The sequence below is a fragment of the Sparus aurata genome, chromosome 4, assembly GCF_900880675.1.
Source record: "Sparus aurata chromosome 4, fSpaAur1.1, whole genome shotgun sequence".
NCBI classification, from domain to species: Eukaryota; Metazoa; Chordata; class Actinopteri; order Spariformes; family Sparidae; genus Sparus; species Sparus aurata.
Window position 1 is genome coordinate 13,510,494 of NC_044190.1, and position 23,044 is coordinate 13,533,537.

Sequence of the window (23,044 nt, forward strand, 5' to 3'; positions counted from 1 at the left end):
ATATCATTAATTTAGAGGATTTTTTTCTTCCTTCACAATATACATAGATGTAAACATGAACAGAAACATACCTGGATAATGCTATCTCGAGACTCAAAACAAATAAACTGCCAGGTGAGAATGGTATAAAACTACTCTACTCCTCTTTACTCTTAATGGAGGAGAAACACCAGCTTCTTGGAAACATGCCATCATCTCTGTAATTCCTAAGGTGGGGAAAGATAAATCTGAGTGCAGTTCATACAGACCGATATCGATTTTAAACTTCGACTATAGACTATATGCCTCAATAATTGCAAAAAGATTAGAAAATATTATTCCGGATATAATAGATGAGGACAAGACAGGGTTCCTTAAAACCAGACAGACACAAGATAATGTAAGACGGGCTTTACATTTAATGGAGCATATGAGCAAAAATAAAGATAAATCCATTGGTCTCAGCCTTGATACCGAAAAAGGCATTCGATTCAGTTAGTTGGGAATACTTACACTTAACATTACAAATATTTGGCTTTGATATTGAAGTCATCTCATATCTAAAAACCTTATATTATTCCCCCTCAGCCAGAATCAAAATAAATGGTAGTCTGACCAACCCTGTGCCACTTGAAAGAGCCTGTCGGCAGGTGTGTCCCTTAAGTCCGACCTTGTTTGAACTATTTATCGAACCTCTGGCTCAGGCTATTAGAGAAGACCAGGACATAAGAGGAATTTGGATTAAAGACACAGTGTTTAAGACCTGCCTTTTTGCAGATGACATATTGATCACTCTTTCACAGCCAGATTTGAGTTTACCAAAACTAATGTCATCCTTGAAAACATTAGGCAAAAGGTATCATAACGTACTGTCTTATCTCTGATAAAGGGAGAGTGATGTGACCGCAAGTTGAGAGTTGGACAAAAGATGCCTGTGGTCTACTTGAATTTACATGACCTTGTTTTGCAAACAAAGGCGAACGTTTGCATCGTAATCCTAACCAAGTGAACCAATCACTGTCCAGATATCTGCTCAATATCATTTGCATCACTGTGGAAGCATACATTTGCTTCCCCTAACCTCAGGAACCAATCACTGTCCAGATATCTGCTCAGGATTCTGTATACATTCTGGGCTTTTTTCACAGAAAGTTTGCCAGCCTTTGGCAACTACAGACTTTAAGAAATCTCTTCTCTCTACTCTTCGAACATTGACCTATTTCTGCCTTCTACCAGCTTCGCGGCTAAAGTGACAGGTAAGTTCAACATTTTTACATATACCTCTGTATGGATGAATCAGTTGAGTCTGTTAAAATCACTATGCTTTAGAGTAGATGCAGTATAGTCAAAGGTTTTTTTTCCACAAGTCAAAACACCTCCATTTTGCATATTTGTTAAATGTAATAATATAAATTTCATTATGACTTCATTTCACGGATTTTCATGAAAATAATCTTGTTGAAACCCATTTAAAATTTATGAGACCGTGCAAAATCCTACAGCTGTACTCCAAATACTTTTTGAGTAGTGAATTTGTGAGGTTTAGGCCTCAGACCAAAATTACTCATTTAGTGATTCTTTGTTTGTATGATGCAATCCTTGTGGTTTTTGTCCTGGATTTGTTGCTCCAAGGAGCAGTCGGGGTTGCTGCAGATGGGGGAGCTGGAATCAAACCTGGTGAAAAACTGGTTGAACTTGTTTGCTCATTGTTCATTTCCCTAAGCTACTCCTTCACCTTTCCTGGATTGGATCGAAATTAGTCCTGAACATCCAAGACACCCTGTAGAAGCTTGGCCACATGTTTTCATTTCAATAATTGATGCTGAACATTCATGTAAATTAACAAGCAGTCTTTTTGTTTGAGTCCTCCATATAAAACTACACAGACACAGCTAAATATAGGGCCAGAGGTGAAACACCCACTTTTGGGGTTATTTTGACCCAAAAAGGTGATTGTTGAGGCTTAGAACACACACAAATAATAACAGAAATGCTGAAACTTTGTCTTAAATTGAAAAAATTCCTAATCCCTGAGTACAGCTATGGTTTTGCAAGGTCCAATTAATTGATATATTGATCTTCTGATGGTGAGGTCCCTTTGGCTCTACCTGGTCATGTTTTGGAAACTGATCCAGTTTCTGTCTAGTGTTTTAGAGTTTGATGTACTGCCCCCTTATAAACCTTAAAAAATCTAGCCATAGTAAGTGTACTTAAAGTACTTAAAGACCAATGGAGTCCTGACTGTCATTGAGTTTCCCCCCAGTTGCCTGACTTCAATTCCATTGAACATTATAATTTTGGCAGTACAGTAACTACTACTGCTTTCATGAAGTCACTGAGGCTTTCATGCTTGTCATTAAATTGCATAAAACAGCCAATTTAAATATATTTGTTATTTGTGAAGACAGTGCATCATGTATATTATCATCTTAATTACTCCACAGAAAAATGACATCCAGAAGGGTTCAACCTGAAAAGGAAGCCTTGCACTTCATTGCTGCTGGCAAACATATAGCCATATACACAGGAGAAGAACTTGTGTATGACTATGGAGACCCTAACTGTCCAGGGCGACATGTATGTATATGTCTATTTCTATTTACACATTTTGTTTCTTTGACACACAAAATTTCATCATTTAACTAAGTTGTAAGGACTCTCATCCATGCCAATATTGTGGATATGATTTGATTAGTAACTGGTTTAAATTCTTTTTAAGCTCATTGTTGAAACTCGAAATGTAGACTTGCCATTACATAGTGCAGTATAAAATATTGAGAAAGTATGAGAAAAATTGTAAGGTATCTTAATTGTCCGTCACTGATGTGAGAAATAACAAAGAGAGAAAATGGATTATAGATATGACAGTCTACACTCATATAGTTGTGATCTCATTGATGCAACCAATCTTATCAGTCAACATTTACACTTGCTGTTGGTAGGATTAATATTATACATGTCAATAGAACCTTATTCCCAAATACTGTCAAATTTTTTACATAGTACAATTGTTGTTTTCATGCTTTAAATGTCCTTTGTTTTAGAATACCACTGCTTCATCCTGTGATGGGCATGCAGACGACAGGGTAAAGATATTAAGCTTTTTTTCTTCAATTATATTCACTGAAGATGAAGGGCAGTGGAACAAGTTGGAGCATCTGTTGCGACCCATTTCTGTGTTGGAAGATGCCTAATTTGCCTATTTTGTCTCCCCCCTCTGTGGATACAACCTAGGTGAATCAGATATCCAAGTGAGTTGAGCTTGAAAGTGTTCATTTAAAGGTAATTCATGATGCTATTTTGATCCATGACCACTGAGTTTGAATTTCTCAAATGTAATAATGTAAAATATACCATTTGAAGTTGTCTTGCATAGTCAGAAGAACTCATTATTGATTTTTATTTAAATTATTGTTATTGTTACTCATTCTCTACAATTTGACTAGGTAAATGCAAATAGGTTAATGTAAAGAGTGGTTTTGGTGACTGTTAGTTGACATTATTTCAATTCCATTCCATTCCATTTTAGGTTGCGGGGTGCGTGGTGCATTACATCCTGACTGATGGGCAACATCCCTATCAAACCAGAACGAACACCCTACTCCAGTGATCCACTTGGGCTGTCTCAAAATGTCCTAACAGGCAACTTCACTCTTCATTGTGAAGAAAAATGGATGAGCCTAAAGGATATTATTACCAGAATGCTGAAAAGTTCATTTGAAGAACGTCCAACCATTGAGGAATGCCTTCAGGTTTTCACATGTAAGTGCCAAGACTAACACTCTCTTCACGTTAAATATTCTGTATGTTTTATTTGAAGTTCATTCCATGCCAACTCACTCAGAATTCAGAACTCCTCCTCGTTCATGTCATGTAGGGGTGGGGGGTGTGGCAGGGATTGTGGTGGGTAAGAGCAGGGGGGTGGTCGTGAGGGATGTGGTGTCTGCTGCGGGGGATGGTGTGGGGTTGTGGGAGCTGTGTGGGTTTTGTCCTGGAGTTGTTGCTCAGAGGAGCAGCAGGGGGGCTGGGGGAGGTAGAGTCAAACGTGTTAAAAAAAGGTTGGACTCGTTTGCTCATTGTTCATTTACCTCAGCTGCTCCTGCACTTCTCCTCTGGAAGCCACTTACAGTGCCTTGCAAAAGTATTCACCCCCCTTGAACCTTTCCACATTTTGTCACGTTTTAACCACAAATGTAAATGTATTTTATTCGGATTTTATGTGATAGACCAACACAAAGTGGTGCATAATTGTGAAGTGGAAGGAAAATGATACATGGTTTTACTTTTTTTTTTACAAATAAAAAACAGTTAAGTGTGGTGTGCAAAAGTAGTAATCCCCCCTTTACTCTGATACCCTTGAATAAAATCCAGTGCAACTAGTTGCCTTCAAAAGTCACCTAATTAGTAAATGGAGTCCATCTGTGTGTAATCTAATCTCTGTAAATATAGCTGTTCTGTGAAGGCCTCAGAGGTTTGCTAGAGAACATACAGCAAACAGCATCATGAAGCCCAAAGAACACACCAGACAGGTCAGGGATAAAGTTGTAGAGAAGTTTAAAGCATGGTTAGTATATGAAAAAATATCCCAAGCTTTGAACATCTCACTGAGCACTGTTCAATCCATCACCTGAAAATGGAAAGAATATGGCACAACTGCAAACCTGCCAAGACATGGCTGTCCACCTAAACTGACGGGCCGGGCAAGGAGAGCATTGATCAGAGAAGCAGCCAAGAGGCCCATGATAACTCTGGAGGAGCTGCAGAGATCACCAGCTCAGGTGGGAGAATCTGTCCACAGGACAGCTATTAGTCATGTTCTCCACAAATCGGGCCTTTATGGAAGAGTGGCAAGAAGAGAGCCATTGTTGAAACAAAGCCATGCAGTTTGACACAGGCCATGTGGGGGTCAAAACAAACATGTGGAGGAAGGTGCTCTGGTCAGATGAGACCAAAATTGATGTTTTGGGCCTAAATACAAAACACTATGTGTGGCAGAAAACTAACACTGCACATCACCCTGAACACACCATGAAACATGGTAGTGGCAGCATCATGCTGTGGGGATGCTTTTCTTCAGCAGGGACAGGGAAGCCGGACAGAGTTGATGGGAAAAGGGATGGAGCCAAATACAGGACAATCTTGGAATAAAACCTGTTAAAGTCTGCAAAAGACTTGAGACTGGGGCGGAAGTTCACCTTCCAGCAGGACAACAAGCCTAAACATACAGCCAGAGCTACAATGGAATGGTTTAGATCAAATCATATTTATGTGTTAGAATGGCCCAATAGGGCTTTTAATTAGATAAACATAGATGGGTCAAATGTATAAGACAATTCTTGCAGAAAAAGGTGTTGTTATAAATTTGTGCAAATTAAAAAGTAACTCACATTTTTTTATTCTAGGACATGGAGCAACAAGTTTTCCTTTTCCTGGAAATGTCAGATGAAGATGAACAAGACATCCTGCTGCCTGATGTTGCCCATGGATGCTTCAGTTTCCAGTGGATTTAAAAAGAAGTTAGGTGACAGATGACATACGACACAGTAACCCAAGTGGTGAAATCTGACACTCTGATTATTTCACTGGAAGACAGAATGTTTGCCAAAAACGGAGAAAATGTGAGACAATGGTCAGACATCAGAAACAAGATGAGGGAACTTGCAAGACTTCTTGTGGCAGCAAGAGACATTGATAGAGACATTGTCTTTTTGAAGGAATTGATTAGCTAAGAAAAATTTAACACAGTACTTGATCCTGTCAAGTAGATGATTGGGTTTGATGACTCAACACGCCGGTTTTCAGTTCCTTCAACTGCACTGAAATTGCGCTATTCCCTTGTGACTGTGACATCGATTTTACAAGGACACGTTTCGGAGAAGTTTCAAGGATGAATTTCAAAACATTCCTGCAGCGAAACAAATGGAGTATGCGAGATGAAATTCTGGCCAGCCTGTCAAAGGTAGAGGGAGAACTATGCAAGATAGTCACCAGGGTAGAAATACAAGAGAAGAGGAGCTGCAAGGTAGCTGTGCTCTTCCCAAATGATATTAAATAGTCAGTTGACCTCCTGATAAAAAATTGGGAAGCAGTTGGGATTTCCCCAAGCAATCCCTACATTTTTCCCCGCCCAAATTATGGATCTTGTGAAAACAATTGTGGAACTGATACAATAAGGCTATATGCAAAGAATGTGGGGCCAGACAGCCAGAAAATATTTCCTCAACGAAATTAAGGAAGCATATTGCCACAGTTTCACAGATCGTTCACAATTTACAAACAGGAAGAGCTTGCAGGTTTCATGGAACACGATGTCGAGGTCCATAAGAGTTTTTACAGACTCCCTGAAGAAACACTGCACACAGCTTAAGTGAGCAAACTTCTTCTTGCCATACAAAGTGGACTGGGAGAATTTAAAGGAAAGTCCCTGGAAGACATCATACCAAACATCAGCTGTAAGTGAAGGATATTAGGAATATCTGTTTTTATTGTTTTGTTAAAGAAATCAAAGACAGTGTGTAATATAAGCTTTAAATATTTTGTTGCAGCTGAAGAGGAGGACAGCGACAGAGATGCAGAAGATGTCCTGCCTGAGCAGACAGCAACCTCAAGTCGAACTGGTAAGTTTTATTGCAGGCTGAGGCAATGTGCAATATTTCACACTCTAGAGACTCTTAGAGACAACTTGGACTCAGCTTACATAGAGTAACTGTAGATTACTAGTGGGAATGCATGCAGTCAGGGTGGGAATTTCCTCATTTTAGGGGCAAGTCCATTTGGCCTGCACTTTTTTTTTCAAGGGCACCAAGGCCACATGACAGGGCACAAAGGCCACTGAGAAAATGTGTTGATTTACCTTTCAGACTGATACCATAACATCCTAATTTATAGTTAGACATGGATTATGTATTAAAACATTTTTTAAATACCAATATCAAGTTAATGTTACATTACAAAACAGTTTTTTTAAGTAGGGTTAGGGTGAGGTGAGTTTTGTGACACCACACTGAATATTAGTGTTACTGAATATTTCTCCCAAATAGAAATTCCCCAAAATTATGGCAAAGCACATTTTTTCCAAACAAAAAATCTGTAGAATATCAGCAGGAGACCACTGATGTGTGGAGTGATTTTGGTGACAATACACTCTGAATAATAGTGAAGTTACTAAATATTTTTTGTAGTTTCTCTTTTCAGTGCTGCACTTTGTAGACGGTCCCTGCGCCCTCGTCTCACAGACGGCTGACCATACAGACCAGAGTTAATGTCCAGACGCTCGTTTTGATTAACATGCGGTTGTAGCTCGTTGTCTTCCTTACTACGGTAGGGAAGAGCCGTCAGCTGTGTTTCACTTATGAGTTATTGATCCGGGAAGTTCGAATCTGTGAATATATTTCCAACTTTACCGGACTAAATCCTACCACATAAGTCAGTTACGTATCATGTCAAAACCGGCTGAGCTTGCTCGCTGTGCTGTAAGTTTCCTTCTTCTGTTTTGAGACGCTGCTGCTGTTTGAGAGGCTTTCACGTGAGATCATCGTGATGATGAGACTCCACCTGCGCGAACCGCGGACTCAATGAAGTTACTGTGAGTGACTACTGTGCACTCGGGTGGCTGTAATTAAAGGCAAGCTCGCGACGCTGACCGGGCCAGGGGCACAGAGGCCACTGTGGCCGTACGGTGAGATTTTTTTTTCACGCTGCATCAAGGCCAAAGTGCGAGGCAACAGCGGCCATGGCCACCGTGAAATTCCCACCCTGCATGCAGTCAGTGCATTGTCTCTTTATTGAAACGTCAGCTGATCGGCCTGATTTGATCTATTTTGAGAACTCCGATCAAAACCGATAGGGGCATTATCGGCCGATTGCGATCGGTTGCCGATCGATCGGTGCATCTCTAGTTTGAAAGATTATCTTTATGAAACATAATGACTTTTGTTGACAATAATTAATGGTGGTCATTTTCATTCATCCATTTATTCACGTTATTTCTTCATTTATTTTCAGGGAAATAGAGAAGGCATTGGTCAAAGATGGAAAGAGAACTTGTTGAACACTACTTCAAGGGCTCCCTGAAGGAAATGAAGACCCCAGGAAAAGAGGAATGTCAGCGATTCCTAAAAGAACACCAGACTAAGGGATAATGGGTGAGACTGGAAGGCAGTGAAATATTTTGTGCACAATAACGTAACAGCTGTCAAGCGACAGTTGAACCAACAGTATTAAGACCATTAATACTGGGCACCGGTATCCTGAGAGCCACATTCTGGATTATCATTGTTATGTGCCTGAATACTGGGAGCTCGCATTACAGAGCATCAGTGTGAGGGTCCAAACATTGTTTTTTCATGTGAACGGAGCATCAGTGTATCATAAAATGTGTAGTCATGTAAACAGCACTCTGTCATAACATTGAAACGTTTTGATGAGATTCCACGTGATAATCTGTCTATGTAGTTTATCATGTGGAGAGCCATTTCCATTGTTAGGAGTACAGCAGAAGCAAGAGAGAAACTCAGTTTATGAGTGTGTGTGGATTTAAAAGCACTTTAAATAAACTTTGGCTTAACACAGCTCTGAATCGTCTGTGTTTTTTTGTTATTTGTAGTTATAATAATCTGAACATTGTATAATATGAACATTGTTGGGCACTGAAAACACTGTAGAAATATACAGAAAAACAGACAGCCACAGGAGAAGTGTCATTCAATACCATCCAACAGGGGACTTGTGTCATTTTGTACAGGCAGAGAAAGGGACTAATGCAACTCTACACTGTGGACAAACTTAACTCTTTTACAGCTTTTTGGACAAAAAGCCAAATATAAAGACCTATTAGACAGTATTATTTTGAACCCTGATGCAGTATTGTTATGTGCATTCACATTTATCAATCCAATTGTTATGATACTGCTCGGCTTGGCCACCCTCATATATACATTCTACATTTGCCAAACAAAAACATATAACTTAATGTGACAGTACTTTGTATTCAAGTATTCACATTAATTATTTTAATTTTATCCCAGTTATTTTTCCTCCTCTAAATTACTTGATGCTCTCCTGCCTTTTTGGTGGCTATTTATTTCAGTAGTTTTTTGCTTAAAACTTAAGACATCCATGAAAGCTGAACCTGAATCTTTTTTGATAATAAGCTTACTAACAAACCTATTTAGCTTTATGAAAAAACCTTCTCATAATTGTTGTTGAAGTTACTATTTTCTTGTACCAAAAAAGAAAACAAAATGATCTTACTGCTAATTTATTTTTTGTGATTTTATTCTGGTTTTCCAGTTTCTTCCTTTTATTTTTAATTGTGAAAATCAATATTATTGTTCTGCTCTGTGGGTACCTTTTAATTTTAATGCAGTGTAGTTGCTTTCTCTATTTTGTTGTATCTTTTAAGAGACTGGTTTCTCCAGTCCCCTCTGCAGTCTGAACGACCTGCCGACGATGCAGGCCATTCATATGCATGAGTGCTAAATACGACGTGTGTGAGTTAATCCTTACAATTCCTGCTCCAGTCTGCCAGGAGAGTGTTAAGTATGGATTTAAACATTCACACGACTCCAGGTCCCCTCTTGGTAAATATGAAAAAAATTTACCAGCAGGCTTTAGGCATGATTCTAGCATGATTGAAGGCATGTGCAAGAGGGGACCTGAAAAATGTCCCCTGTTAGCCGACAAGTCCCCTGTTCGTGTGTGTGTTACGATCCTGAGGTCCCCTGTTATAGAGTTACACAAGTGCACACACACATGCAGACATACATAAATGCACACACCGTCACTATACTGTTTGCAATAAACCCGGCAAACAACTGGTGGAGATATGAAAGATTGCACGGGGAACTAACAAAATGGCGTCTGTAATGTGATCTGCCCTTGTTGCTACAGTAGCTTAATCATTCATAAGCCTGTACAATGGGAGGACTGGCAGGCACAACTGAGTCTCCACCAGGGTCCTTTGTTCCTTTTGAAAAATTAATCTTAACTGTTTTTCTGTATAACATATCATTCATTAAAATCAGATGTCTTAATGCAATAAATTGTATTTTAGGTTTTCTCCTTCAGCAGTATAAGCTCATTAGAAAAACAGCATTGAAATGTTAACTGACTCACAGCTTCAAATAACTAATCCCCCCTCTTTTTCCTTCCCCTTCAGTTTCCCTCTGTCCCTCTTTCAATCTCACCCTCTCATTCTTCCTCTGTTGATCACAATCACGTTAGTAGCAAGTTCCTCGGTGCACTTGGATACAAGTGAAAAGGCTAATTTGGGAGAGAAACACACAGATCTTAATTCTTTTGGAGGAGGAGAGTGAGTCATGTAGAAAAGCATATTCACGATGTATCATAAACAATAGGGAGTAGTGAGAGAAGAGAATAACACACCCACGAATGCACACGCATTCGAACACCAAAAAAAAAGGAAATATCTCAATTACATTGTAAATAAGGATATATGTCTGAAATGTCTCATACCATTACTATCAAATGTCCAAACAAAGCCCTACAATTTGCCGAAACTCCAATTGGACCATTTTCTATTAGGCTTGCAAAAGGACAAATTCTGCTTCCTATCAAGCCGCAGTTTGGTCTCAATGACAGTATGAATTCAGGACAGTCGCCCCAGTAGCGTAGGCAGACTGACACACACAACCTTGCTAAGCAGAGAACGACTGTAAAGACCCAAACTGGCTGAACCAACTCTGAAGTCATGTAAGTCCCATGCGATCCAATCCAGCACGTTTGATCGGACTGCACTAAAAATGTTCCCATCGATTATGTAATTCTAAATCAGTAAAGAAGAGACACTTCGAGAAAGCATCCAAACATACTGTGAGCGTGTGTTTGTGAGGGCTTGTGTGTATGTGTGTGGTAGTCGCCTTGGCATCTTAGCCTTGATTGACAGATCCTTAGAGACTGTTACAAATCTGTTGACCTCTGACCTGCCCGCTGAGTTGTAAAAACCACACTCCATTTCCCCTAAGACTTTAACAGCCTGCGCAAATGGTGTGCGTCTGTCTGCATGTGTGTCTATGTGCGTGTGTGTTTACCTCTGTCTGCGTGTGCGCGTACTCGTGTTTGTGTGCGGTGTAACCCTGAGGTTAAAGAGCAATCTGCAGCCAATTAAGCGCTTCACTAGGAGGGCCCTGCTTCCATGAATGAGAGGAATGCTTTACGAGCTTAAGAGAGAGGGACTTGACTCGTGCTTTGGAAGCGCTGTAAGTGTGTATCTGTGTGTGCCTGCGTGTGCATGTGTGTGTGTTTGTGTGTGTGTGTGTCATGGTTGAGGCGTTTATAGTGCAGGTTTGTGTGCTGGTAACAATTAGGTGTCAGTGAGCTAATGTAAGGGTTTAAAAGTTCACCACATAGAGAAGACTGGTTGGTTTTTGAACTGGGTAGAGTTTGAAAGCAGCGGTCTTGACCTAACATTTACCCACAATGAGCCCACTACAATTCTCCCAAGCCTCCCGAGAACAACAGGTATGGAGAGTCAAAGTTTCTGCTGTCATTTTAATGCACATCCATGTGCTGTGTCCTGCGGTTTCGCTGACATGATAATTAGACATAGAAAAAGTTCTGCACTCTGCAGTCTGTGAACTAAATGTTTTTTTTTTTGTTGTTGGTTCGATCTTATGATTATGAAGTCAGGAATGTGTAATTACTATTTGTGGTGCTACTTTCCTCTTTCGGGTGGTCTAGATTAACATTGTACATGCATACGGTATATGCTAGGGTTAATTCATTTTGGAATTTGTAATGCTTTGGGTTTTTGTTATGTTTTGTAGAAAACTGTATAAAAAAATCACAGTCACCTGACCAGTTTTGATAATTTCATCCACAAGAAATGAACTTTAAAGTCCAGTGTGTATTGTTTTGCAACTGTATATCGTCCAGTCTTTCACTGCCAAAGACAAATCATGGCTACTTTATGCACATGCTTAGGTCATGGCTGACTACTATTTTTTCACCTCACTAAAGAAGGAAAGCAGAAGTACTGCAGTACCTCACTGAGTAAAAACAAACTGCATTTGAATAATAAATGCTGTAAATATCAGATTTAACATTAAATAATACTGTTCAAGTCATCTTTCCCTTTGTTGTTTTTTTATATTGTGATTAAAAAAACGTATCATGCAATATTTATTGCAATGACATCGTTAGATCCTTAGAATCCAATTAGTAAGAATGGTTGTGTTTTGATTACTTGCATCAGAGACAGAGCCATAGCCTTCCCTCTTATGAAAGCTGATCAGTGGCACAAGGAGCCCAAAAAAGTTCAACAGGGATCTTCTCCGCATTGTGAGAGACCTCCACTGACTGAGCTGCTAACTTGCGGCCTAGCCCTTGATGACTCTCTTCTAGACTTTCCAAATTGTTATTGGAGAGAATAGATGTGTTCTGATGGTGAAACAAGTCGTTATGCAGGTATAACGATGCTCAAAGAATATGTATCCAGCAATTCTAAAGCTGCTTCTTTTACAATGAAAGCTTAGGGGAAAAAAAGTCGTGTGACGTTGTAAATACATGGTTTGTCCACTATGTAGATTTGGAGTTGCACCGCCATGTTTCTACAGTAGCCCAGAACAGACAAACTTAACAATGGACAAAGAGGGGGCCTTTTTTGCGTTGTTTCACATTCTTAGCAGCCACTGTATTTTCTCCTGTATGCTTGGTGAATGAGATGTATGCAGTTGGTTGCACTATGCAACCTCACTGCTAGATGCCACTAAATCGTACACACAAATTTGCCGCATATACGCGTTAGTGTACGTACTTAGAGGATAGACACAGTAAGTCATCACAGTGACAGTAAAGCGGCTGCCACTACAACAGGACCCTGAATATGAAGCAGCTACATTTAATTTAGCTATCATTCATTTTATTACACTTGTGCTTTTCCGACTGTATCATGTCAAATTACTAGCAGTGTCAAAGGTCTATTGTACATTCTAGTATTCGACACTTGTCCTCATAAGATTTTTAATTGTGCACTTGGTTGTTTGATGAATTCTCAGGAATGACCCAAGACATGTTTAGATCTGCAAATGGAGAAGCTTTCATGAATTGGTTGCGATTCACACATTTTTAGCAGGAAAAAAAAATGAAGCAATGTATCCATCCAATGGATGGAACAGAGCGAGGGGAGAAACAGTTGAAAGAAGAAGGGCAAGGAGGGAGGAAGCTACACAGGAGGGGTCGATGTCCATCCTGCTCTCCTTCTCCCGCTCCCCACCTGCACCTCCTCCAAGCAGCCCCTGCCATCCATCAGTGAGTGAGCAGAGACGATCGGGCCCAGACTAATGAGCCGTAAGCCCCCTTACACGTGTTGACGCGTCGCTAAATAAGATCCATTTACCTAGGCTACCGCCACCGCGCCCCGCCGACGGCGACTGGAGGAGAACGGGCCGCCCTCCCCGGCGCGCCTCAAACACACCTCTTTACCCACACACACACACACACACACGTGCATACTGGCTGTTTGTTTGTGCGTGTGCGGGAACTTACTTCTGCTCCTCGCCGGTTAGTAGTATCTATCTGTAAGTCTGCCTGTGTGTGTCTGACTGAAACCAAATCTACGTGTTTGTGCTGTTTGTGTGTGAGTGTGTGTGCGCATGAATGTGTAGCAGTGATTGTGTGTGTGCCTGTGGGCAGGGAGGACGGCCTGGTGATCAAGTAACTCAAGACAGACAGAAGCAATCGTTCTCCGGTTACAGAGTTTTCTCCGAGACTTGAGGGCATCACTGTCAAGTGTCGAGGCCATCAGGGGAAGTCTCGCTTTAGACGATTACACTCAATCTGGTATGTGTGTGCCTATGTGTGTGTGTGTGTGTCTGTGTGTGTGTCATGGGGAGGGGGCATAACGTGACCTCTAGTGCTCTAGATGGGCTCCGCTGAGGGTTAGTCACTTCCTTTATGCATCATTTTGCTTTTTTTTTTTTTTTTTTTTTTTGGTGTGTTTCAGCTTTCAGATTTGTCCTAGGATTCACGGATGATTGCAGCAAATTGAAACAGAAACTGAAGTCAAAAATAATAAGAGCTCAGTGAAGTGAAGTCATTAGCTGAAATTTAACATCATCATTCCCATAAGCTTTCAACCAGTACATGAGTACATGTTCAGGACATTTTTGTTGTTTTTTGTTTTTTTTGCTTCAGGATTTATAAGTAAGGTGAATGTGTGTGTGAGTGTGCAGCGGGGGCCGAGGGGGGTGGGGCAGACAAATCTCAACGATCTCACTCTGAAGTTATTTCCTATTGGTTTGCCTGCCCATCCACTGTCCCACCACTTTCACAGCAGCCTAACCGACTAATGATGCATTTAGAGGTGGCATTAAGGGGTGTTTACACCGCTGAAAGGTGTGTGTCGCGCTCAGCCCCGATGCGAAAACGACCAATTGCGCGGGAGCCAATACTGCATTATACAAGGCGTCCTCACACAACAAAGCTGTTGAGTGATGAGAGACACAGGAACAGCAAGAAGAGGTGGAGAGAAGGAAGGAGTTATTTATTTCTTTTTTTTGCGAAGCGCAGAAAAAAAAGGTAAAAAAAAAAAAAAAAATAGAAAGAAAGAAAAGAAAAGTGAGACAAAGAGCCGAGGGAAAAAAAAAAGGAAAACAGGCAGAAAAGGGGACAGATGAGTGAGCAAGGCTTTAGTAGCGCTGTTGGGGTGAAAGAGAATGCCACTAATAATGAGATGTCTATTTTACCCACCAGCTCTCTGTCTCTCTCGCTGCTACGCCTGTTTTCCTCTGGCCCCCATTATCAGTGCACTTGAACCCGGGGATAACAATGAGTTCACAGAGATTGAGAAGTGCCTAGGCCTTAATTGTATGTATTTAGTCACGCAAACAGAGGCAATGGCCTGAGAACGCCTAGTTAGCCAATGACATCATTTAGCCACACAGCCACTTTAACTCAATGGGGCTGCTGTGGCGTACAGCGCTCTGTCACTTTACCCGATCCCTGCCTACCATCGCTCTGTCAGTCTCTCGCTGTGGAAACATTCTCATACAGTCTCTGCGATCACAGGCTGTACTCTCCTTTAATTCACAAGCATATCCTATATATAACCTCTTCCACACATTTTGGCCTCCTACAAATTGAATTTATTTCCATTTTTGTGCATTTAAGCATACATCAAAAAGTAACTTGTGCCTCTTTTTGTCTTCTTCAAGCAGAGAAGAATTACATTTTAAAGGTTTTAAAGGCCATTGTTTTGAGTCCAGCGCTGCAACTAACACGTGTTTCCATCATTTGGCAATTATCGTTATTTTTTAATTCGAAAATGTTTGAATTCATGCATGTTTTTTTGCGGTCTGTTCTTTATATATACAGCTCATCTGTGTTTCTTTTATCTTTTTGATGAATTGATAAACTGTTTGAGCAGACAGTTTTAAACCATGTCAGAAAGTACTGTACAATGGATATTTTCCCAGAGCCCAGAGTGACACTCTTTGCAAATCACTTGTTTTTTATCCAGCCAACAGTATTCAATCTATTTAACACATAATGATCTAAACCAGAGGAAATCACCAAATTCTCACATTTCAGAAACTTTTTGGCATTTTCTTGCTTGATAAATGATCAAATGAATTGTTTGATGGTCAGGATTGTCGATCAGTTTTCTGTCAATCAACTAAACAATATATCAACTAATAGTTTCAACAGTGTTTGAGTAGAAGTATAATCACTGTATGAGTCTTAATATATTATTTTGTTTAATTTACTCTGTGCCTTGGTGTTGGGATGACTGTGTGTGTGTGTGTGTGTGTGAAGGGGGGTGTTCTTGTGTATGTGTAAGTGTGTGTGTGTGTGTGTGTGTCTGTTTGTTTGCATGCATACTTTTGTCAATCAATGGTGGTTGCTGGCAGTCACAAAGATGATGATGGCACTGAGATGTTAGTGTGCCTCACTTGCTCGGCACAAAGAAGGGTGTGTGTGTGTGTGTGTATGTGTGTGTAGAATGGAGGGGTGCTTCTCAAGCAGGGATGTCAGCACTTGAAAAATCAATCACCATCTGGGCTCATTTCATACAAAGGACAGAGGGAGGGGAGGATAACTCACAAACACACACACACACACACGCACACACACACACTTCTTGCATCTTTCATTTTATGCAAAGACAACAGAGGGCAAAAAAGTACAGCAGTGAGATGCCCCTCTTGTCTCCTGTCTTTTTGTTTTAAGTCGATTCTTAAGAATACTCCTCACCTGGTTCCCGCTGATATAAAAGCAGGTGCAATTTCCTCCTCTGCCCCGCACCTCCGCCCGGCTGTCTTCAAATCAGAGGTAGCAAGGGTTGTTGTGAACAGCGAGCATGCAATTGAGGAGGGAATGGTCGAACGTGGAGGGGTGTTTTCAGTGGAAAGTACTGGCCACGCTGGGGCCTATCTAAGCCATTAGGCCGGTGCTATGTGAACACACTGCAGCGAGGCTGGTGTGCAAGGTCACCCAAAGCAAACAGGGATAAGAGGAAAGAAAAGCAAAGATTCATCTGCTTGAGTTAGCACCTCAGGTCAATGGGTTTGCCTCCTATTCACGGCAGCACGGTCCTCATTTACAGATGCTGCTTTAACTCCCTTTCATAAACCTGTTTTCAACCCAACATAAGGCATTTATCTGAAAAAAGTGAATGTTTTATGCTAACAAGATTTTTTTTTTAAGGATACACAAAGAGCGTCAGAGGTTGAAATGCTGTGTGTGTGTGTGTGTGTGTGTGTGTGTGCGTGTGTGTGTGTGTGTGTGTGTGTGTGTGTGTGTGCGCGCGCATGTGTATGTATGTGACATGATTTTTGCTGCGGCGCTGCCTCCTTTCAGTTGCACAGCTGTGTGAAAAATACCAGTGGCAGAGGCTGCTGAGGCAGCGAAAGCATTTAATACTCGACAAACAGTTATCTAAGCCCATGTCCAATAGCTAGACATCACTGTAATGTGACCTACATACTAAGTGAATAAGAATTTTGTTGTATGTCAGTTGGGGTGCTGTGGGGGTACAGGGGGGTTTAGGAGGGGATGTGAGCAGAACTCTTTTTCTCCTGCCAGAGTGAAAAGAGAAAGTACAGTGTAGTGTAACAGAACATATTGTGACCTGCTAGGCATTGAACTCTGGGCATTGAACTCTCCCTCCTTTGTTCGTTTTTTACCCCCTGGGAAGAGGACTTTCTCCCTTTTTTTCAGGAATTAATGAAATGACAAGTGTGTGTGTGTGTGTGTGTGGGGGGGGGGGGGGGGGGGCGATTTTTTTTCTTTTCTTTTCTTTTCTTTTTTTTTTTTAACTATCTGTCTCAGGGAAGAAGCAGAGCGTGAACCCACCAAAACTCTCAGAAGAGTATCATCTTATCTGCCTTTTTAAATCTCTTTGGAACACTTGATATAACACATCATAACCATCATGAATAAATGGAGAATTTATAGTAAATTAAACCTTTAGTTAATAGTTACTTCACCATCAACAAATGATAAAGAAAACTTAATAAACCATTTATTAGGCTACTGTAAAGGTTTCTAAACATAATTTGCAACAATATAATGTTTGAAGATGCGCTGCACATTATATATTGACTGGTAAGTATTACAAACAACAATCTAATAAATGGTTTATAAAACAAATGATTGTTAACAGTGACATAACTTCACTTAATTTCAATCAACTATGAATTTAACATTTATTAATAGTGGTGATGATAAACCTTACAATTTGTCTTTTCTTTATCAGTAATTTAAACGGCATCTTAACGCCAAGTTAATGATGTATGAGGAGGGGATGTGTTCAAGAAAAATAATAATTCAATGTAATTTATGTTTGATCGTGATTATTTACCTCATCATCTGATTCTTACTGACTGCACCGTTTGAGTTTCTTATTGTTTTTGGTGTGAAACCTTGAGAAAGGGCACTGTTTCAGCTGTAGTCGCATCGCACAGAATTAAAAGTCCATTATGCATAATTCCGAGGCAGGAATTTACTTCAGAACAATTTTTGATAGGTTTGGTCCCAGTCTCAGCCTAAAAATTGATGAATGCACACAAACACACACTCTCAAGTACACAGTCAATCTGCCTGGCCACATCAACAGAGCAGGTGTCCTTAGTAATGCACCACTGCGTACTTGGATCTCTGCATCTCAGAACAGAGGGAAACGAGGGAGGATGGGAAAGCAGAGATAGAAATAAAGGACAGTTAGAGGAAAGAGAGGGAACTGTGTCCGTGGCGGTGTGTTTATGTGTATGTGCTCTAGGTAATGGAATTGGAGGGAATCTGAGGATCTGTCACTAAACTAGAGGTAACCCAAACTGTGTGCAATCTGACGCACCAGTAAAAACTTGAACCTCATTTCTTTGCACAAGAACACAGACTCCTACACTTGTTATTTTGAGGATGATCAAAACATTGAGATGATGTATTTTCAGTATCCATATGAAAAATATTCATTTGGAAGACAGGCTGTAAGCCCAACTGAGGAGAAACTAAGCAGGGAGATATGTACTTAGTAAAGACCATGCCTTTGCCCCCCGCTGAGTCTCAGCTACATGGTACATAAATAACCATTATGAATCACGCTGTTTGGTCTCACCCTGCCGTTTCTCAAACAAGATCCAGTTTCCATTTAGACACAATGGTGATGAGCGAGCCTCCCGCGACGTGCATCATTTTTGAGCAAAGCGACAAAATAAAACAAGGCATGTGTTTATTTAGTGCTTTAATTTGCTCAAATGTACAAAATCAAGTAACTTTACCCAGTTTGGATGGCCGCATTTTCAGCTTCTTGGTGTTTACTTTTCAACTCAGCTGCCTAATAGGCTCACATCCAGTCTGAACCTACACAAGGCCATAGGCCGAACTGACAACAAAACAGCCATGCAGCTCAGATGAAAGACAAACCGCTGCTCAAATAGGACCATTAGCTTGCACAAAAGAAGAAGTCTGAGAGGTTAGCCATCCATTATCAGAAAGTGAAAGACTCTCACATGGCAAATCTTTTATTGTGAAAGTTGACGTAGGTCAAATGTGATAAAACGGGTCTGGAAAAATCCAATATGCCAATTAAGAATGCTCAATCATACCATTAGCAGTGTCATAGATGCACAACTGTGTTCAAGCTTGTTGCCTTTCCCTTTTGGCATCAGTTCAGAGGCAATGTCTTGGGTGGTTCACTCACATCAGCTTCTGTAGCCTGAGAGATTACCCTACACAAACTTTATCCCGTGGCAAATCTATCCTTAGAGCACGCATTTTCAAACCTTGTAGCAGAAACCAAGCCTTCATTCAGAGAATCTCCTTTGTAGAACTTAAATACATCCCAATGTGTCCATAAACAAAGGCCTCTACCCTTCCTCCTAGCACTCTGTGACACTTTAAGTTTAGGATTCTTCAACAGGCCTGTGGGTGGGTTTTTCATTCTTCCCCATTCTTCCTTTTATTTTGCTCCTTCTTTAGAGCATTAGGGCGACTAGCCATTGAACTACAACCGCTACTATAAAAATTCATCAGGATTAAAATGACCTCACACACAAAATTAAAGTTCCCCAATGTACACAATAAGGGCCTGTATCTTTTTTAAGACATTCTCAGCTTCCTTGGGAACAGGATTGTTTCTTGACAAAGTGGTCTCAACTCAACAATGAGCACCTTTCAGACACACACAGGGACTGCCTTTAGAGCTGCGCAGAGAGACGGATTTCACATATCAATCAAAAGAGCGGGGGGGGGGGGGGGGAGAAAAAGGGCCCTCGTCTGGTGAGAGTGGTCCTTCAGGAACCATGAACAGATTCAAATGGAGTATATGCTTTTCTCTCTTACCGCCACTATTCATAATAATAGAGGACACAGGAGTGGTGGAGAGGGAGGGGAGTCCTCTTAACACCTTTTTTTTTTTTTGGACTTGTCTTCCCTTATATGGGGACTGAAGCACGGTTCCTCAGCCTGGGCCTGAAATAATAAGACTGTAGTGGATGTGTGGATTGTACAACATTGAAAAAAAAAAGTTGCTTTGTGAAGAGGCCAAGAGGACCCACAGTATTCAGTGTGTGTGCAAGCTTTCATGTTCTTGAGTTCGTACATGCAAGGCTTGTATGTGTCCCTGTCTATGTGTGTGTGCGCATGTGTGAGCGCATGTGTGTGCGCATGTGTGTACGTGCATGTGTGTTTGTTTGTGTGTGTGTGTGTGTGTGTGTGTGTGTGCACGCATTCCATTTCACCTGTGCGATGGCATAATGAGCCCATGAGTGTGTGCACTGGGCCACAACCACCCACTGCGCCAGCCATCCACACCACTGCTGCTAATCGTGTTGAAAATGAATAAGGTGTCAGAGTAGTTAATTCACAGCTGTATTAAAGCACCGCAGCCCAGATATAAGGTACATTCAACAAATTAAATTATATACAATATTCTGTTGTAGGATATTTCTGACAGCTTTATTAATGGCTACTCCTCAAAGGTCTTCTTATTAGGTCACTGGCTGCATGTTTCACCCTTTACACTGTTTTGAGCCTGGGGTATTCAGATCACCTCCGACTCACAGGTCCTAGGAACACGACTTACCTAAACGTGAAAAAGGTTTCAGGGGGTCAGTTTACAAAATGTTGCTACTCCACACGACCACGCACGTATTCGTAACTTGTCACCAGCATGCACAAAGGCCCATCATAGTAGCCTGCAATGGTGTCCATCCTAACTAGCTGAAGCAACTGAATAATATCACTAGGTCTACTCCATAAAGCCATATACATGTACAACATACAATGTAGAATGTACAATGCAGAAGTCGGTTTAATCTCTAAGTTGCATCATGTGGATAATTGTGGGACACAACAGCAAACAGATGTGATATTACACTTTAAAAAAAACATCACAATCAGGAAGCTATTCCATCCTCCCAACAATACTTTAGTGGTATTCAATTAAATAATTGCTATTTCATATAATATATTTCTCTAAAGCCAGTACCCCAAAGTTTTGTGTTTCCTGGAGTAACAACAGTATGCATGTTTATATATAGTTAAGTGTGGGAAAACAAGAATCCTCCAGTCTTCCAGTTTTAAAACCAGTGGCTGCTTTTATTTTCCCACAAATTTACACCAATTTATTTTCAGTGGACTTCATTAACATGCATTTGCCAATTGCCTCGCACTTGTTAACTGACATGAATTACACCATTTCTCCGTGCTTAGACCTCAGTCTGAGATTAAAGTGGATCTCAATAACACCAAAAAAAAAGTATTAGTATTCACTGCATGTATGTGTGGCACATGTGTGCTATTTTTATATAGGGATGCTGTGAAAGTGTGGAATTGGGGACAAGGCAGCCTTGCACCGGGCCGTGACACAGACTTATGTTAAACCTAATTAGATCATGATAATAGCTTTAGGGCCCCAGTGATCAATGCTAGAGGTCTGTGGAGATGAACTTTCCTTAAGTTTCATGCTGCACACTGGGTGTACTCATTTCTTTCATGCACTCACGCACACACACACACATGCACACACACACACACACACACAGTGGTTTTAATGCACTGTGTTGCATGATAGTATTATCTTAAATATGTGTCTGCATATCCTCTATCTGTTTCATTGGTTCGCCATTCTAATGTTGGTCATCAATGAGTACAATATGGTTGAATCGATACATATGGTCATTGTTGGACTAAATCCAATTTTAAACAGGTTGCATCAGTGCAACATCCATCAACAATAAGACGGATGTGATTCAGAATACCTTGATATTAGAGATGTATAAAGCCTGCATTACCTCGCCTGAGTCCTCCAAGCCTCTCCCACGATGCAACGCACCCACATTGTCTCCACATCACTAAAAGACACTTGCTGATTGTGAGCGGCTTTCCGTCAACAACCCTATGGTGGAGTCTAGTTTACAGCTTACAGACTCCTCAGATCACTCTCGCTGAAGACAAAGAGGATTCCTTATGCTTCCATTATTGTATAATGCAATTTGGGTAATGTAATATTTCAACACGTCTGCTGACATGCTAGCTAGCTAACTTATGATTAGTCTTGATACTGGATGCTTTGGGAATCCCTGCACGTATCGGTTGTGGCTATATCCGTTGTTGACTCTCCAAGCTTCCTCCCTATTTCTCCCCTATCCCAACTTAGTAAGAGGTGTACAAGAGCAAATTCAGGAGACAAAATTGTAAAAATAAAGATGCTGGCTGGCCAAACCAACAGTAGCTGACATTTGCTTGCATTATGTTTGTGTTTCGCACACTGTAATTACCTTTGGACAAGCTCCGGTTTGGAACCGGCATTCTTGGCTTTTTCGAAAACTCGCCCACCCATTTAATTCTACAACTGTCAACCGTTCAGGCTGGTATTCACTCACTGAAGCCCTGTATATCTGTGTCTGCTCAAGAAACACAAGAAACATTGTCTTTGAATTTACCCTTGGGTCAGGTTTGGAGTTCTTTACGAAAATTAGATTAGTCTTTTTGAACCTCTGCTATTACACAATTTTGTAAAATTGAAATAAAAGCCTCAAACCATCCAAACAAAATTGATCAAATGTCCCATTGTTTAGAGTTACTTTCAGAAGCTTGTTTTATTCCATATATTATGTGGTTATACCTGCAGGAAGACTTAATAGAGTAAACACTTGGAAACATTCGCTATTTTATGTCTAGTATTGACAGAGCCAGAAAAAATATGATTAAAATCTAGTTAAAACTATTCTACATCTCATATTTAGTCGAAGAATATAATGTTTACCTGTCCGGTTTTCTGAGAATAAAAGGATTTAACAGTTGTTAAGATCATGAAGTTGATGCACCATGTCCGCTGCAGCAGACAATAACGTAACTTCTTCAAAATAAGATTTTTTTATTTTTCATTTCGCACAGTATTGACATGACTGTTCACAATTATTCATGATTATTGATTATTTTGTGATTCAACAATTCATGCATGAAAGGGCTGGAAACAAGATAAGCAGCCAAACTTTATTTGAATAATAGCTCTTAAAAGTAGATGGATGAATGAAAATACCAGTACCGCTGAAAAAATAATCTTTATTGGCCTTTAAAAAAAAAAACTATTTTAATTGAAACC

General features: G+C 40.5%; 1 protein-coding gene and 1 long non-coding RNA gene across 22 annotated transcripts in view; one reads left to right on the forward strand and one right to left on the reverse strand.

Moving 5' to 3' along the window:
* The window catches only part of znf536 (zinc finger protein 536), a 243,317-nt gene that overhangs the window by 171,030 nt on the left and 49,243 nt on the right, over positions 1 to 23,044 (reverse strand). The window lies entirely within an intron of this gene.
* LOC115580048 (uncharacterized) lies at positions 558 to 8,549 on the forward strand. Of its 8 annotated transcripts, none has more exons than XR_003983804.1 (7): positions 558 to 2,556; positions 3,024 to 3,065; positions 3,214 to 3,261; positions 3,509 to 3,741; positions 5,382 to 6,431; positions 6,525 to 6,596; positions 7,984 to 8,549. It is a non-coding gene; the product is annotated as an uncharacterized LOC115580048 (long non-coding RNA). The 8 variants fall into 8 exon arrangements; XR_003983807.1 differs by having other exon boundaries at positions 3,214 to 3,230; XR_003983808.1 differs by having other exon boundaries at positions 3,214 to 3,230; positions 3,568 to 3,741.